Source organism: Scardinius erythrophthalmus, assembly GCF_964197995.2.
Source record: "Scardinius erythrophthalmus genome assembly, chromosome: 25".
Lineage (NCBI taxonomy): Eukaryota > Metazoa > Chordata > Actinopteri > Cypriniformes > Leuciscidae > Scardinius > Scardinius erythrophthalmus.
In genome coordinates this window covers 7,781,110-7,796,655 of record NC_138245.1, presented here as the reverse complement: position 1 = coordinate 7,796,655, position 15,546 = coordinate 7,781,110, and the positions used below count along the sequence as shown (strand labels likewise).

General features: G+C 36.4%; 1 protein-coding gene across 2 annotated transcripts in view; it reads left to right on the top strand.

Moving 5' to 3' along the window:
* pole4 (polymerase (DNA-directed), epsilon 4, accessory subunit) overlaps positions 1-15,546 on the top strand; it is a 349,858-nt gene that overhangs the window by 211,996 nt on the left and 122,316 nt on the right. The gene's annotated exons all lie outside the window — the stretch shown is intronic.

Genomic DNA, 15,546 nt, shown 5'->3' with positions numbered 1-15,546 from the left:
ATAGTTCAATGAGAAGGTGTTTCCCGAAACCATCGTTCCAACGAACGTTCTCAAACAGCATCGCAAACTTGTGTGGTTGGAACGACAGCTCTTGAGCTCTTGCATAGTTTCTAGTTTACATGAGATGTAGACTGAATAAATCCTTATGTTTAGCAAAATAAGCAAGCTGACATTCAGTACAACCCGTGTTATTTATTTAGAATACATACAAATATAATTTACGTCTTTTAGTTTGTCAAGAGATTTAAAGCACCGTTTTTGAAGACTGCGCATGTGCGAACGTGCTCTACTACATAAGAACGAGCCAAATATTGAGTCTGGTAATAAAGCAAAATAACTGAGAAAAATTAGAAATGGTCTTCAGATGCCATGTCTGTAACTTATATGACAAAATCTAGCGTTAATTCGATCTCAAACAGATTAATTAAAATAAGTTATTAGTCCACCACGTGCGAGATGTCATAAACCAACGTGGTTGAACGATACTTTGCGACATACGGTTTTGGGAAACAGTCGTGACTAGCTAGTTGATTTCTCCAACGATGCATCGTACTATGGTAGTTAAGCAGCGAGCTATATAGTTGTACGGGAAACGCACCCCTGATTGGTTGATTAGTATGTTGCTCCAGATGTTGATCCGGGAGCATGTAGTACTTGGTGAAATCACGTTCACCGCCTCATATCATATGTGTAAACTTGCCAAACTTGCACTCAAAAATCGGTTGTGACTCCTGAAAATGATATATTTTTTATAGAATGCAATTGTCACTCTCGAAACTAACCGAACTGTGTATATATATATATATATATATATATATATATATATATATATAAAAATGACTGGCAATGGAATTGCGAACATAACCTTATAGTTTGCATAGATTTTTTTAGCGAACCATGTAATGTGTGTGGGCTCCTGTGGTTTGAATTCAGGACCCATTCCATTAATAGTTCACAGAAAAGCCCAATTGAGTCATTCAGTACCTCACCACATCTTATCCATAACTACCGTTATCACTATCTGGATAAAACAACATCTGCCCAGAGATGAAACTGTACAGTGTTCTGCATTGACGTCCCCTTAGGACAGACACTTCTTCGGAGTTAATCTTCAAACTCAGATTCCATGTCTTTTGTGTGTAACAGTGTGCTTTTACATGCAATTCCAATACTTCACTAACTTCAGTTCAATGGCAAATGTCCATTTCTACAATCGATGAGAGTGAATTTAATGGTCATATGATCAATGAGAATCAGAATTAATCCTGAATCAGAGTGATGGTGTTTTGATATAAGGCACATAGGCAGCCTGACATTAGCACAACCTATTAGATAAATGGGTATTTTTTTCTAATCAAATATCAGTTGTTTGTTATTTTGAAATTTTATAATAAAATACTACATTATATCACTCAAGTTCAAATGAATGAAAAATATATATATTTACATTTTAAATAAAATTTTAAATGAAATTCAATGATTTTAATATGTATTGATATTCTTTTATATTAAACCCAAATAATTTATAGTACCCACTTACAGGGAAGTCTGCTTTTAATCAGTTGATTGATGTGGACAGGGTGTGTTAAGGTCCGTCAACAGTTTTTAGAGTCTCCACGTCTTCAGGATGTTTAAAAGCCTCTTAAACTCCCCTTGGGAGCTTCCGAGATTCATTGTGTTAAAGAGTGCAGTATGAAACATCTTATTCATGCATGTCTCATGCATGTTTCATGCATTTGCAATTCATAAACACAAAGCTCTTATGTTACACTCCCATCCCTAACTGCAAAAATAAGCAATGTCCTGAAATCAAGCCATTCATAATATAGCTGATAAACATCAGGGTGGTTATGTTTAATTTAAGAGGCGTTTGTTCATTTTCTATGAGTTTTATTCTGCTGTTTAGTGTGTAGTGAACACGGCCACTAAACACAAGCCCAGAGCTGTGAGGTAACCTGAAACAGTTCTGCCCGTCAGAAGTAACAGAAGAAGAAGACAAGCCAAGAGCAGCAGAGTGATTGATTTTGTCCTGCTTTTAGCACCTCAACTTCCTCTGACTCTGCAGATAAAGAGAAACGTCCACTCTTATACAGTCATTTGAGTTGGATCTCACTGCATGATCACCTTGCATTGCTTGGGATGGAGGCAGAGCTTTATCAGTCAGAATAGCAGATTTCTCAAACATTGCACTAGAGAACACATTCATCTAAATAGAAGAAAGTATTTCCAATGAAACCAAAATCCGAGTGTTGTGGCTTTAAAGGGGTGGTTGATTATTATTGCACTTTTTTAACTTGAGTTAGTGTGTAATGTTGCTGTTTGAGCATAAACAACATCTGCAAAGTAACGACGCTCAAAGTTCAAAGCAAAGGGAGATATTTTCTCTTACAGAAATCGCTTTTCAAAGACTACAACAAACGGCTGGTAATGAATGAGCTTCTTCACAGTTAGTGACACCACTAACCCTAACATTTACATAAACCCCGCTCCCGGGAACGCGATTATCATGACAGAATATGCTAATCAGTGACTTGAAGATAGTTAACTCCACTTCGTCAACTAACCATTCAGAAATGTCCTGTTGCATTCTACATGTTGTCACTTCTTCTTGAGTCTCTCCATCTTCGTCCGACTTTGGTTTAAACATAAAAGGCTAAACGTTGTTGAAATTGTCAGTGCGTGTCTGTGTGAGGTAATCGAAGATGCTAACACTGGAGCACTTGAAGCTCCGCCCTCTGTGCCGGGAGCAGCAGCAGGTTATTTGCATTTAAAGGGACACACACAAAAACAGAGCGTTTTTTGCTCACCCTCAAAAAGTGACCATTTTAACATGCAATAAAAAAGGATCTGTGGGGTATTTTGATATCAGAGGCTTATTTTACATCTTGTGAAAAGAGCATTATAGGACCCCTTTAAGTCCATGTATATTCACTTTGAAGTCATCTATATTTTTAGTGCACTCCTAAAAGCTAAACCTTAAAGGACAAGTTCGGTATTTTACACTTAAAGCCCTGTTTACAGATCGTTTCTGATGAAATAGAACGGTTAAGATTAAAATTTGGACACATGCTGCTGTCCCTAGAATTTTAGGTTTATTTCACTCCCCCCTTCGTCCTTCGGGAATTGATTGGATCGTTGGAGGTTGGGCGTTTCAAACAAATGGAGGACGATTTGAATGCCAGTTTACATTCAGTTGTGGAGGATTTCTCTCCACCGGACTCCCCACCGTTACCCTCCTATGAAGGATTTTTTATTTTATTTTATTATTCCCGCGAACCAAGATGAGTCAAGTCAAGTTATCAGCCTTATTAGACATTCTCTGTATCAGTCAAGTTCACCCTCGAGAGCATCTCGATAGCCGCACCCTCATCGGCTCTGGCCGCACCCTTTCGCCATGGCACGTGACCGAAAGAGAAGAGAGGTCGTTTCGAGGGGGGAGGGAAGGGTAATGTTCTTGATTAAAGATTATAAGGGTACATGAATTTTAAAAAAAATAATGAAGTGCACAGATAAATCATTTATAATAAACACTACAATATTACATACAAAAAGAAGATTTGTCAAATTTGATTTTATGCCGACTTTAACCGTTCTATTTCATCAGAAACGATCTGTAAACAGGGCTTTAAGTGTAAAATACCGAACTTGTCCTTTAAGAAAGGTTGCGTAAAAACGACAATCTTTGACCTCTAAAAAAACTGATCAAAAATATTGATGACTCATGCTGCACTACTCAGATTTCTGTCCAATCAAATCCTCAAATGAGAATCTCTTGCCGCATAATACTGCCTGCAACCACCTAGTAAGTAGCTCACGGCTATGATGTAACTAAACCCTATTGGCTAATTAAAAACAAGGGGACTGGACATTCAATATCCCACCCATTTCCTATTGAAACCTCCAACCTAGGTTCATGGGACTCATATCGCTCTGCTCCGCATCGCAAGTGCAATGCTGTACCGGGTGAGCTACTAAGCAAGTTTACTGTCACAAAGCCATGGCTTTTGATTATGTGACGCAAACGTGAAAAATTACAAATCATGTGAAGTTTACAGATTATGTGCTATGACAAATATTTTGAAATCATAGCATAATTTTGTGCAAGGAATCGTGTGAAAATAAGTTCTCATTAATTAATCGATAACTTGCTCCTATCATCATAATTTGTATGAAAAGGAATAAAAGTTGTTGGTGTAGCAACATGATGACATATTATATCACTCTTCCCAAGGTTGCTGTAGGGGGACTGTGTTTAAAAATAGTGTACTGTAAGTTACTTTAGATAGAAAGCATCTTTGGGCGCTGTGGTTTAAAGTAATGCTGAGGTTCATGCCCTCTGCTTATGGGTAAAGTAGTAAATGTAGTTCACATCTCTGCTGCTGCTCGACTGGGAGGTATTAGCATTAATACCTCCCTGAGCTGATTCAACTTGTTTTGTTTTTATAAAACTTGCTTTAAAATATTTCCTAAGCTTAAACAGAAGGAGTGTGCTGCAACTATTCAGTACAAGAGTATTTTTTTTTTCTGTTTTGATCTTTAAGTTTCTCACATGTCTGAATTAGGATGTAAATCTTTGATTTTAATGGTTTGTTATTGAAATCCATGTATGAACAGTTCAAATAAAAATAAATAATAAAAAAAAAAAACGGTAATAACTATAGAATCAGTTTATTTTCTAGCTTATAGGTAAACCATAATCAGTGTTGTGACAGTAGCTACAACTAAAAGTATTAACAGTTCATTCAAATAAAGCTGAAATTTAAGCATTTAAGGTAGTACCACAGTTATGTCAGTTTCATGGCAGTTGCGCATCATAGAAAAACAGTTGCTTTAAAGGTGCATAAAGTTTTTTGGTTTGTATTTTGCTGGCTCAAGGTTTGGCCTGTTAGAATTAGCAGTTAGCCCCCGGAGGCGCTATAAATACCCCCTTATAAAAATATTTCTCAATTGAAAAGTAGCCATCTATTCTGGAAAAAAAAAAACATTTTGCTAATATTTCATTACAGTATATGTTTTCCAATGTCCGAATGAGGGCCAACACACCCAAGCAGATACAAATAATCTCTCTCTCTCTCTATATATATATATATAATTTATTTCATTGTGTTTCATTGAAGACATTGACGCTCGAGGAACACACAGTATAGAAGATCTGAGTGTTGACTGTCTATAGATGACAGACAGAGTCAGAATATCAAAACACGTGATATTCGATTTACTTTATTTCTATTTTCTCTGAAGCCTGAGAAACTTATTTTTGGAAAGGTTGCTCTTGGGATGCTATTGTAGCCATCTTGTCATTTTTGAGTGCCCACTTGACTAGACAATTTACTTTTTGAATGTTCCGTAAACACAGATCTGCTCAAGTCCACTTCCCTTGAAAAGAATACACATTTAGAACAATCGTCTGTTTCCTAATAAGGAGACAGTGTGCTTAATAGTGTGATTTGTGTAGGGTGTATCCTGGCTGGAGACTATGTCTGATGTCTGAGAAGAAAACAAAGAGGCAGTTTTTCTAAATTTCATTTGAGAGTTATTGTTATGTTTTGTTTACACAAGACTGAAAGAATACTCTGTCTTTCATTTAGTCAATGAGTGTTTCTCTGTCCCTGCTGTGAGCAGCCTCATGAACCAGCATCCATTGAAGAATAATCGAAATGAATCTCTGCGATTTACTTAAACAGTAAAAGAGTCCTGGGTTACACTTCATTTAAAGGTGATCTTGTTGGAATGCAATTATGCATTTACGTTACAGAGTCATTTTAATTAACTTCATGTACTTACTATAGGGTTAGGGGTTGGTTTAGGGTTAGTTGCATGTAAATATGCATAATGTATAGTTATTACCATAGAAACTACATGTAACGTGTAACAAGGACACTGTAAAATAAAGTGTTACCCAGTCCTTTACGCGTTTACATACTATGTAATTACTGTAGTAATTGCAATAACTGGGCAATAATAGGTACTCTGAAGCTACTCTTAAACCAAATCTTAACCCATGTTACATGTACTTTCTTGGATAAGTACACTGTAAGGCCATTGAAAGTGCACATACTGTAAATGTCACAGTCATGTTTAGTTTCTGTCTTGTTTAGTTTAGTTGACTTAGGCTCGAAATTGTTCGAAATTGCCCCTATGCCCTCGTTAACTATTCTCTACATTAGTCCACTAAAAGAGTGAATGAAAACAAGTGAGTGAATTCTGACACTGAGTTCGCTGGAAGGGCTGCCGCTAGTTTGTGCTTGCTGTTTAATAATCATTAGAAACTTAGCAAACTGACAGCTCCAGTAGTAATGAAAAGATTTATCTTCAACTCTGTCATGGAAACTATGCATAAACCTTAATTAAACAGTTTAATAATCAATTAAAACATCGGACAAACGGCCAAATTAATTTGGCGTGCGTCTTTCAGTGCACTATGGGTATTCTCTAGCAGTTGAGCATACATTGATCGTACACTCATTATTGCGGTGCATTGTGGGAATGAATGAGTTATTGAGTTATGTGCACTCAATAACTCACAATAACACTCACTATGGTTTTGGACACCACTACAAATGGCTGTTCTCTCAAATAGTGCTTTATTTAAGAGTATGGGGGCAATTTTGGACACAGCCTTAGTTTTCATTGTCACCATTTGCTAGTTAAAGTCATTCATTCGTTGTCATGGTTTCGAATTAGTCCACACCTGTTCCCTGTTCTGTTGATTATCTTCCTCTGTGTATTTAAGCCTTCTGTTTTCCTCTGTTCTTTGTCAACATTACATTGGTTGTATGTTAGTTTTGTTCTCAGTGTTTATTTAAAGTCTTGGTTAATATAATTCATTTTGAGTCAGGCATCTCTCTTCTTGGATTATCTACACAAAACCATGACATGACAGACCAAAAATGGAGATACAAGGTTTTCTACCTGACAGCCATGATATAATACCACTTAAAAGTTTGGGGTCAATAAGATGGATGGATTTTTTTGGAAAGAAATTAATAGTACTTTTATTCAGCAAGAATGTATTACATTTCTCAAAAGTGACCGTAAATATTGGTATTTTGTTACAAAAGATTTATATTTCTATTTCTGTTCTTTTGAACTTTGTATTCATCAAATAATCCTTAAAAAATAATGTATCATGGTTTCCACAAAAATATTAAGCTGCACAACTGTTTCCAACATTGATACTAAAAATGTTTACTTGAGCATCAAATCATCATATTAGAATGATTTCTGAAGGATCATGAGACACTGAAGACTGGAATAATGATGCTGAAAATTCAGCTTTAATCACAGGAATAAATTACATTTTAAAATATATTCAAATAGAAAACATTTTATTTAATTATAATAATATTTCTCTAAATTACAGTTTTTACTAAATTTTTTAGACAGCTTTCAAAAACATAAAAAAATCTCACGACCCCTAATGACGTGATTGAAAGTGTACTCCAGACAGGAGAGCTGATGTCAAAGCTGAGATGAACAGAGGTTATGAATCATCATTACTCACATTCAAATTCATCTTTACACACGCAAACACAAACTAGTAGCCTATACTTTTTTTATGAAGACCTCCCATTAACTTCAATTGTTCTTAAATTAAGTTAATTATAATCACTATAGACTACTATCTTTATATGGCAGAAATAGTAAGAGTATATGTTATTAAGCTATTTTGTTTGTTGACTTTTTTATTCTGACATCAGCATCTGTAGACCAATGGGAATTAAAGAGAGGCCGTCCCCTGTACTTTTGGAAATCCAGTAGACTGTTTGATATTAGACTGACAGCTCAAAACAACAGTTAAAAGTGTTTGCATTCATACTAGACGTTTTTTGTACCTGCATTCACCAAATTGTTTGTGAATCCCTGTATTTTAGAGTATACTAGACCTTATTTAGTCCCATTTTCTGGACATTTTTCACACATAAGGATTGAAACAAGTACACATTTACCTACACACAAATGACTGGAATTCAAACAGGCTCTTTATTTACGTTCTGGCATGTTTGCTGTTACAACCATACATGATATTTTCACGTATAGACAGTAAAGCTTTGGCAGGAAAATCATGGCACATCCACACAAAACCTTGTCATGTACCGCTCCATATCTTTCTCTTTCCATGTTCTTCTGGACCAGAACCAGAGTCTAGTATTGCCCAGTGCACTCTAATAACGTCTGGTGAAGTGTTTGAGAGCGTGTGGTCTGGTTTAGCTCTTAGTCTCTGGAAGACAAGCCGAGACATTTCCTGATTTCCAGAGGTGGGTAGAGTACCCAAAAACTGTACTCAAGTAAAAGTACAAGTACTTATAGAAATATTTACTCAAAGTAAAAGTAAAAGTAATAATCTTAATAGTTACTTGAGTAAGAGTAAAAAAGTATCCAATGAAAAAACTACTCAAGTAGTGAGTAACTAGTTACTTCGGATCATATAGGCCTATATATATATATATATATATATATATATATATATATATATATATATATATATATATATATATGAAGACTTCATGATGCAAAAGCCTCTGAGTGCCATCTGAAATTTTCTTCTAAAACAATTATTTGTATCAAGCTCGTATATTTAAGGTTAGTAATTTCACTTTAATGACAATTAATAGGTAGGCTACTTTTCATTGCCATTTAAGTGTGAACATAAACATACAAGCTTGATAAAAATGCTCTTTTAGAAGAAATTTTCAGATGGTACTTAGAGGCTTTTGCCTCTGAAGTCGTAGGCTATATATAAAATGATATATTTAGATTTTGTTTATTTAAATGACTATTATTATCAGCTATCTTTGCAACAAAAACAGAGGAGAGACATAGCCTAAGCATTATTTCTGCCATCTGTATAGCTCGAAAATCATTGCCTGTCCTCTGGTTTGTAGAATATTAACTTATACAACTACATTTGGATTATTATAAAATTTCGAAATAAAATGAATCTGCAGTGTTGCATTCAAAGGTATTTACAGAGAAGAGTTAAAAACTCTTCACATGTGCTCGCGCTCATGACTGCTACTGAACATCTGAACACACACACACACACACACACACACACACACACACACACACACACAAAAAAAAAGTACATCGACGGTTCTTCTTCTGACTGTTCTCCAAAATATAATCAAATGTATATTTCTGCAAGCATGTGGTTTAAACTGGTTAACTGTCAACGGCAGGCAAAGGCATTCGTTTTCAAGTCGAGTTCGCACGCCACTGCGCAACAATACACACAAACTACCGCGGGATGGCGGGTGTTCATTAACTGTGAACAATGGTAACTTTATTTAATGTAAATTAATTTATATGTCCAAAAAACGGGTAATGTCATACTTTCTAGTATCGTGGCGTAGTAATCTGTTTGGTTGTAAAATGTATTACCTGAGTGAAATGAAATCGAATAGCCTATATCGTCCTGTGGAATCATTCATTCACAGACAGCTTACGAAGATGTTCAACTAATAAAGATCTTCATCGCTGGCAAAAAGTTGATGCATTTGAAGATTTGCTCTCACTTGACTGTAGCTAGTAGCTACTGTAGGTCCACTGCCACTTCATCTAACGCTCTTGATGTGCTTAAATCTTCCTGTTACGAATCCGAGTCGAGTGTGAATTGAAAGGGCTTCAGATGATTCAGTGCGTGCAGGAACTGAACAGATCATTCAAACTGATTCGCGAACCGATTTATACAGATCTGCCAACTTGTTTGACGAAGTCTTTGAACAGAATCGACTCAAAAGAGTCATTCATTTGTGAATTGAGCATCGCTCAAGTCCAGAAAAAAGATACAGCGCGCTTGGAATAAACTACGCATTTAACAACACATATTGCATTAAAATAAAGTAACGAGAGGAACGTCGCCCAATGTAACGAAGTAAAAGTACAGTTTTTTCATTAGAAATGTACTCGAGTAAAAGTAATAAGTACCCACATTCAAATCTACTCTTAAAAGTACAATTTTTCTAAAAAAGTACTCAAGTAAATGTAACGAAGTAAATGTACTTCGTTACTACCCACCTCTGCTGATTTCAGCTGCTGAATTGTTTGGTACCCCCTAGCTGCTTTTTTTCAGTCTTACAGAATCTTACGGGAATGGGATCAATAACTATAATTCCTATAAGAATTTGGTGTTTTAAAGGCAAGCAAAGGCACATCCATTGGCACAAACTCTTACAAGCATATGGAATTAATATTCTGTGTCTTGTTATGTGACAAGCAAAAGAAACATCTGTATATTTATGGTTTGACACATTTATAACAGAAAGAAAGACATTTCAACATCTCTATTTAATAAGAAGAAAACAAATTAAATAGTGTACCTACACATTTCTTTGTGTTAATGGAATCGGGCTAATATTTTAAGTAGGTGAATAACACTATCAAAAAAGTACTAAAAAGGACCAAACTACCTTGGTTTTTGTGGACATGAACTATGGCAAAACCATGTTGTTGTTGTTGTTTACAGAGAGCTTACCATCATATTTGATGACACTAAAATAAGGTTATAAAAAATATGTGTGTGTGTGTGTGTGTGTGTGTGTGTGTGTGTGTGTGTGTGTGTGTGTGTGTGTGTGTGTGTGTGTGTGTGTGTGTGTGTGTGTGTGTGTGTGTGTGTGTGTGTGTGTGTGTGTGTGTGTGTGTGTGTGTGTGTGTGTGTGTACAGTATTGTTCATACAATATCATAAATTATTCAAACCCCATTGCAAATCAGGTTTAGTGGCACAATTTACAGACTTACATCTGTCTGCAATGAACAAATCAAACAAAAGTTATTGAAATAGCTCAACACAACAAATGTTTCAAGTGGTTTGGCTAGGTTTGTTGAGTGTCACGTTTGACTGCACGTTAGAAATATGGCTAAGACAAAAGAATGGTCCAAAAAGTTAAGAGAAGATATCATCACCCTTCACAAACAAGGAACGGGTTACAAAAAGTTAGTGAAGGCACTAAATGTAGAGACACCATTGGAAACATAGTTCGCAAGTTCAAAGTTTAAGGAACAGTGGTGGTTACACTACCTAGATGTGGCAAAAAAAGGAAAACAAAGAAAGCTATCAACAGCTACAACCAAGAACACTCTGCCTACAGTTAATCATGGTGGTGCTCGGTGATGCTCTGGGGCTGCTTTACATCCTCTGGCACTGGAAACCTGCAGCGTGTGGAAGGAAAGATGGATTCATTGAAGTATCAGTAAATCATAGGAGAAAACGTCATGTCATCAGTGAGGAAGCTGAAGCTGGGGTGTCATTGGACCTTCCAACAAGGCTTGGTTGCAGAAGAAGTGCACCTGACTTAAACCCCATAGAAAATCTCTGGTGGGATTTGAAGAAGACGGTTGCAGCATGCAAACCCAAGAATATTACTGAAGTGGAGGCCATTGCTCATGAGGAATGGGCTAAGTACAAAAGATGCTTGCCATGAAGGGGTTGAATAATTTTGAGACTGCAGAAGTCATTAAAAGTTGAATTTTCAGTTGAATTTGGGGAAACCACTTAAGACGTTTGATGTGTTCAGCCATTTCAATTACTTTTGTTTGATTTGTTCATTGCAAACAGCTGAAAGTCTGTCAATAAACCAGATTTGCAATGGTGGTTGAATAATTTGGATTACAACTATATACAGTTGTGGTCAGAATTATTGGCACCACTGGTAAATATGATCAAAGATGGCTGTATAAATAAATCTTCATTGTTTATCCATTTGATCTTTCATTAAAAAAATTAGCAAAAATCTAACCTTTCATTGAAGTAAAAGAATTCCAAAACACGTTATATATATAATTTGAGGTAATAATTCGAATAATTAAAGGTGAACTAAGTAACTTTTTTACCTTAACCGAACAGCTTCGGAGTCATTGGAATAGTTATATGACTTTTTTCGGGTTGAATGGTGGTCGTCTCGCACCCCCCAAGCGCCTGTGAGCCGAAAAACCATCTTTGCAACTTTGGGCCGGCGGGACGCGTGATATCAGGTCTCGCGATGTAACGAATTGCTTTACGGCAAAAAAATCTGCTAAAATTCTGTCATTATTGCACTCCCTCACGCTGTTCGAACCCGAATGATGAAGATGTTTTAAAGAATGTCCCATCTGCTTTGATGTCGTTGATCTATAGCCTCTTGTATCTGAGAGTCGCCAACGAGTTTTTCGACAGTGTTGTCAAATATCTATTCCGAAGCTGTGGGAGGAGCTCTAGAGAGAAACCTGCGAGCAAAAAGCGAGAATACAGCGAAGAAATTCCCGAAACTGCATAGCCCTGCTTTAAGTATTTTTAACTTTAGTCACCATAATGTAAGTAAACTTGGTTGAACTTTTTATTTTATTGCCGAGGCAAATAATTTTCAAAGAGTTGGAGCAAGCAATTTTTTCTCTCTTTTTTCCCAATAGAACAGACAAAATATTTTTGTGATGTCATCATTTGAAATTATTCTGTACACTCAAAAAATTGTTTGTACAATGAACTTAACTTAAGGGCAACTATTTTACGCCTGTACAATAAGACTAAAACGAGTTAATTTAAACAAATAATGTTTTGTTGAACCCACTTAATAGATTTAAGTTACTTAACGAAAAGCTTGTTAGCATGCTAAAAACAATCATGTTTATCATAATTATTATTATTATTATTATTATTATTATTATTATATGTAGCATGTGATAGCAAGTAAGAATAAACTAGTCTCATACTGGCATAAGCTTAGTAATTGCTAATTGTGTGAAGCAAGCAATACAGATCTTGGTTGTCATGTAGCCTCCCACACACACGCCTGGGTGTTGGGTGGACTGTATAAACATGATGGTTATTGTAGTTTTAAACTATAAATATTTTTATATAAATATATATAAATATGAGCATGCATTTGTTCAGCTCACTTGCACAAAAACAGATTCGGTATTCCTCCAAATGAATAAAAACAGCCAAATGCAATCTTAGAATACTACACAAACCTGCAATAATTGAATATATTAAATAGCACAAATATACTTTATGTATTTAATCTCACTTTATTAACCAATGTCTTTGCTGCTGACCTTCGATGATTCAATTCAACCATAGCAATAAGCCAAAATGACTAGATAAACATCACACTTTTTTCCTATTCTTCAGTAATCCAGAACAGCTGTACATCTGAAAGGTTTGTCTGAGCTGTGCCCTCTACTGTACATGAATGAATTTGCTTTTCCTTTTGCATTTGCACTTTTGGTTTGAAACGGCCTTTACATTTGCCAAAAATACAACTTTTTTTGTTATTAAAAAAAAAGAAACAAGCAAGCCCAGCCCAGATGAGAAAAAGTAACTCAAAAGTTACTAATATATTATTTATGATAAAAAGTAACTAAGTGACATGAGTAGTTACTTTTTAGACAGTAACACAATATTGTAACGCATTACTTCTAAAAGTAACTTTCCCCAACACTGGGTATTACCGTCTGATACTGATCACCATATCTTGGTATCGCCACTTATTCTAGTCCTGCAACAATAAGCCCTCTGATCCTAAAAACATCTCACTCAGAAATAAACATACCAGACAGATATGTGTCTAACAGAGCAAAAATGGAAAATAAATATTTATGTGGATGTAGGGAAATCACTGAAGAAAACCTACTGATGTACTTCTCTTGTGTTTGTTGTGATGTTGCCAAAGGAGAAGCTTGTGATCAGAGTAACACCACGGCCCAGGAGTAAACGCAATCTGTTTTGCTTGGAACTCACCATTTTATCCCCATCTGATAAATTGAAAAAGTAAAACAATACACAAGAGCGCATCGGCAGCATGTGGCAGTTTTTGTGTGTTCTGGATACAGACGATTTGGGCCACATGAAAACGATGGACAATCCACACCTGTGTGCGCTCCGAGACCTGCGACCGGAATGAGATCAACAGAGGAGCAGAAAAGTTACGGATGGCAAAACCACTTGTGCAAACATCTGTGAATGAAATCTTTGGAATAACAACTTGGTTTGCACGAGGCTGCTCATATGTAGCTGAAAGATTTAGAATACACAACCTAAGATGTTTTAATTTGGTTTGGCGTTTGTTAGTGCAGCAGTTCTGTAATTGTTGGACTGCTGTCCTTGAACCATTTTTTGGATAACAATAGTGTCAAACATCAATGTCAATCATCAGTGCAGCCAAAAAAAGATGAATATGTGATTGTTAATGTGGTTATTTGAACAATAAATGGAATTTAAGAAACATCCACCCAAGTATGAGAATTAAGCTTCATTGTTTTCCCCAAATGTGTCAACACATTGTATTTTCAGTGTTGCCACAAGGGGCGCCATAGGGGGCAGTTAGCACATTATGGTCCCTATTTTAACGATCTAAGCGCATGGTGCAAGTGCACTTTGGACATGTCCAAATCCACTTTTGCTAGTTTAACGACGGGAAAAAATGGTCGGCGTGCATGGCGCATGGTCTAAAAGGGTTGTCCTTATTCTCTTAATGAGTAATGGGTGTGTTTGGGGCGTAACGTGCAATAAACCAATCAGAGTGTAATTTCCCATTCCCTTTAAAAGCTTTTCCAATTCCCTTCTTTGCGCTCGCGCCATGGCGGATTCAATATACATGGCGGAATTTGCAATCGGAAAGACTGAACGCTTCTCTAGCGAGGAAACGGATCTGCCATCTACGGGACAAGCCGGATTCCACCACGGATTCCGGATTCCACCGGATTTGCCCCCAATAGCACCCCTGTGTGTGTGATAAACATAGTGTACGTGCATTGTGAACCCGCCTATAGCGCATATGACTAACACGCTCTTTAAATAACAAAAAAATAAATACTGCGCCATTGACTTTAGACCAGGTTTGTGTTGGTCAATGGTGCAGTCTATTTCAGTTGCCTCAAAATAGCAACGCGACAACACACCTCGTTTTCAGACCAACACGCCCATAGGCAAACAGAGGGGCGCAAATGCATTTGCTATTTAACCTTGTGGCGCAGGACGTGAAAATGATAACTGCGTCGGGCTGAAACTAGCAAAAAAAGCCCCAAACTCATGCTTGTCACACTCTCTGTGGTAAGCAAATACACAGGAAGACGAATATTCTTTGAAAACACGCAGGAGATCGTTGGAGATTAACAGGAATAATAAATAAGCAAAAGCCGCATACTAAACCAGGTTAAGGACCGACAAGAAACAACTGAAATACATAGCTATATACACAAGAGGAGAGCATAGGCAACTTAACTAGACACAGGTGGCACTAATCAATAACTAAGGCAACTAACAAGGGTATATCAAGCGTTAGACAGAAAGCAAAAACAAGCAACAGAAACACAAGAATGAAATGATAACTGATACGTTTACACAACAACAATGTACTAAAAATGTAAAAGATTTTCCTTTGCGTTTTTCACGTACACATGACAACGTTGTCAAAACAATCCCCATCCACTTGGATCCGCGAAAATGATTAAAAACACTGTAGCTATTATGCTGCCAGGCCAGTAATTGGCAACGTCACTTTTGTAAAGAAACACTTTTGAAGTAATTACTTCAAGACTGCTAAAAAAGTATGTTCTGTATGGTATGA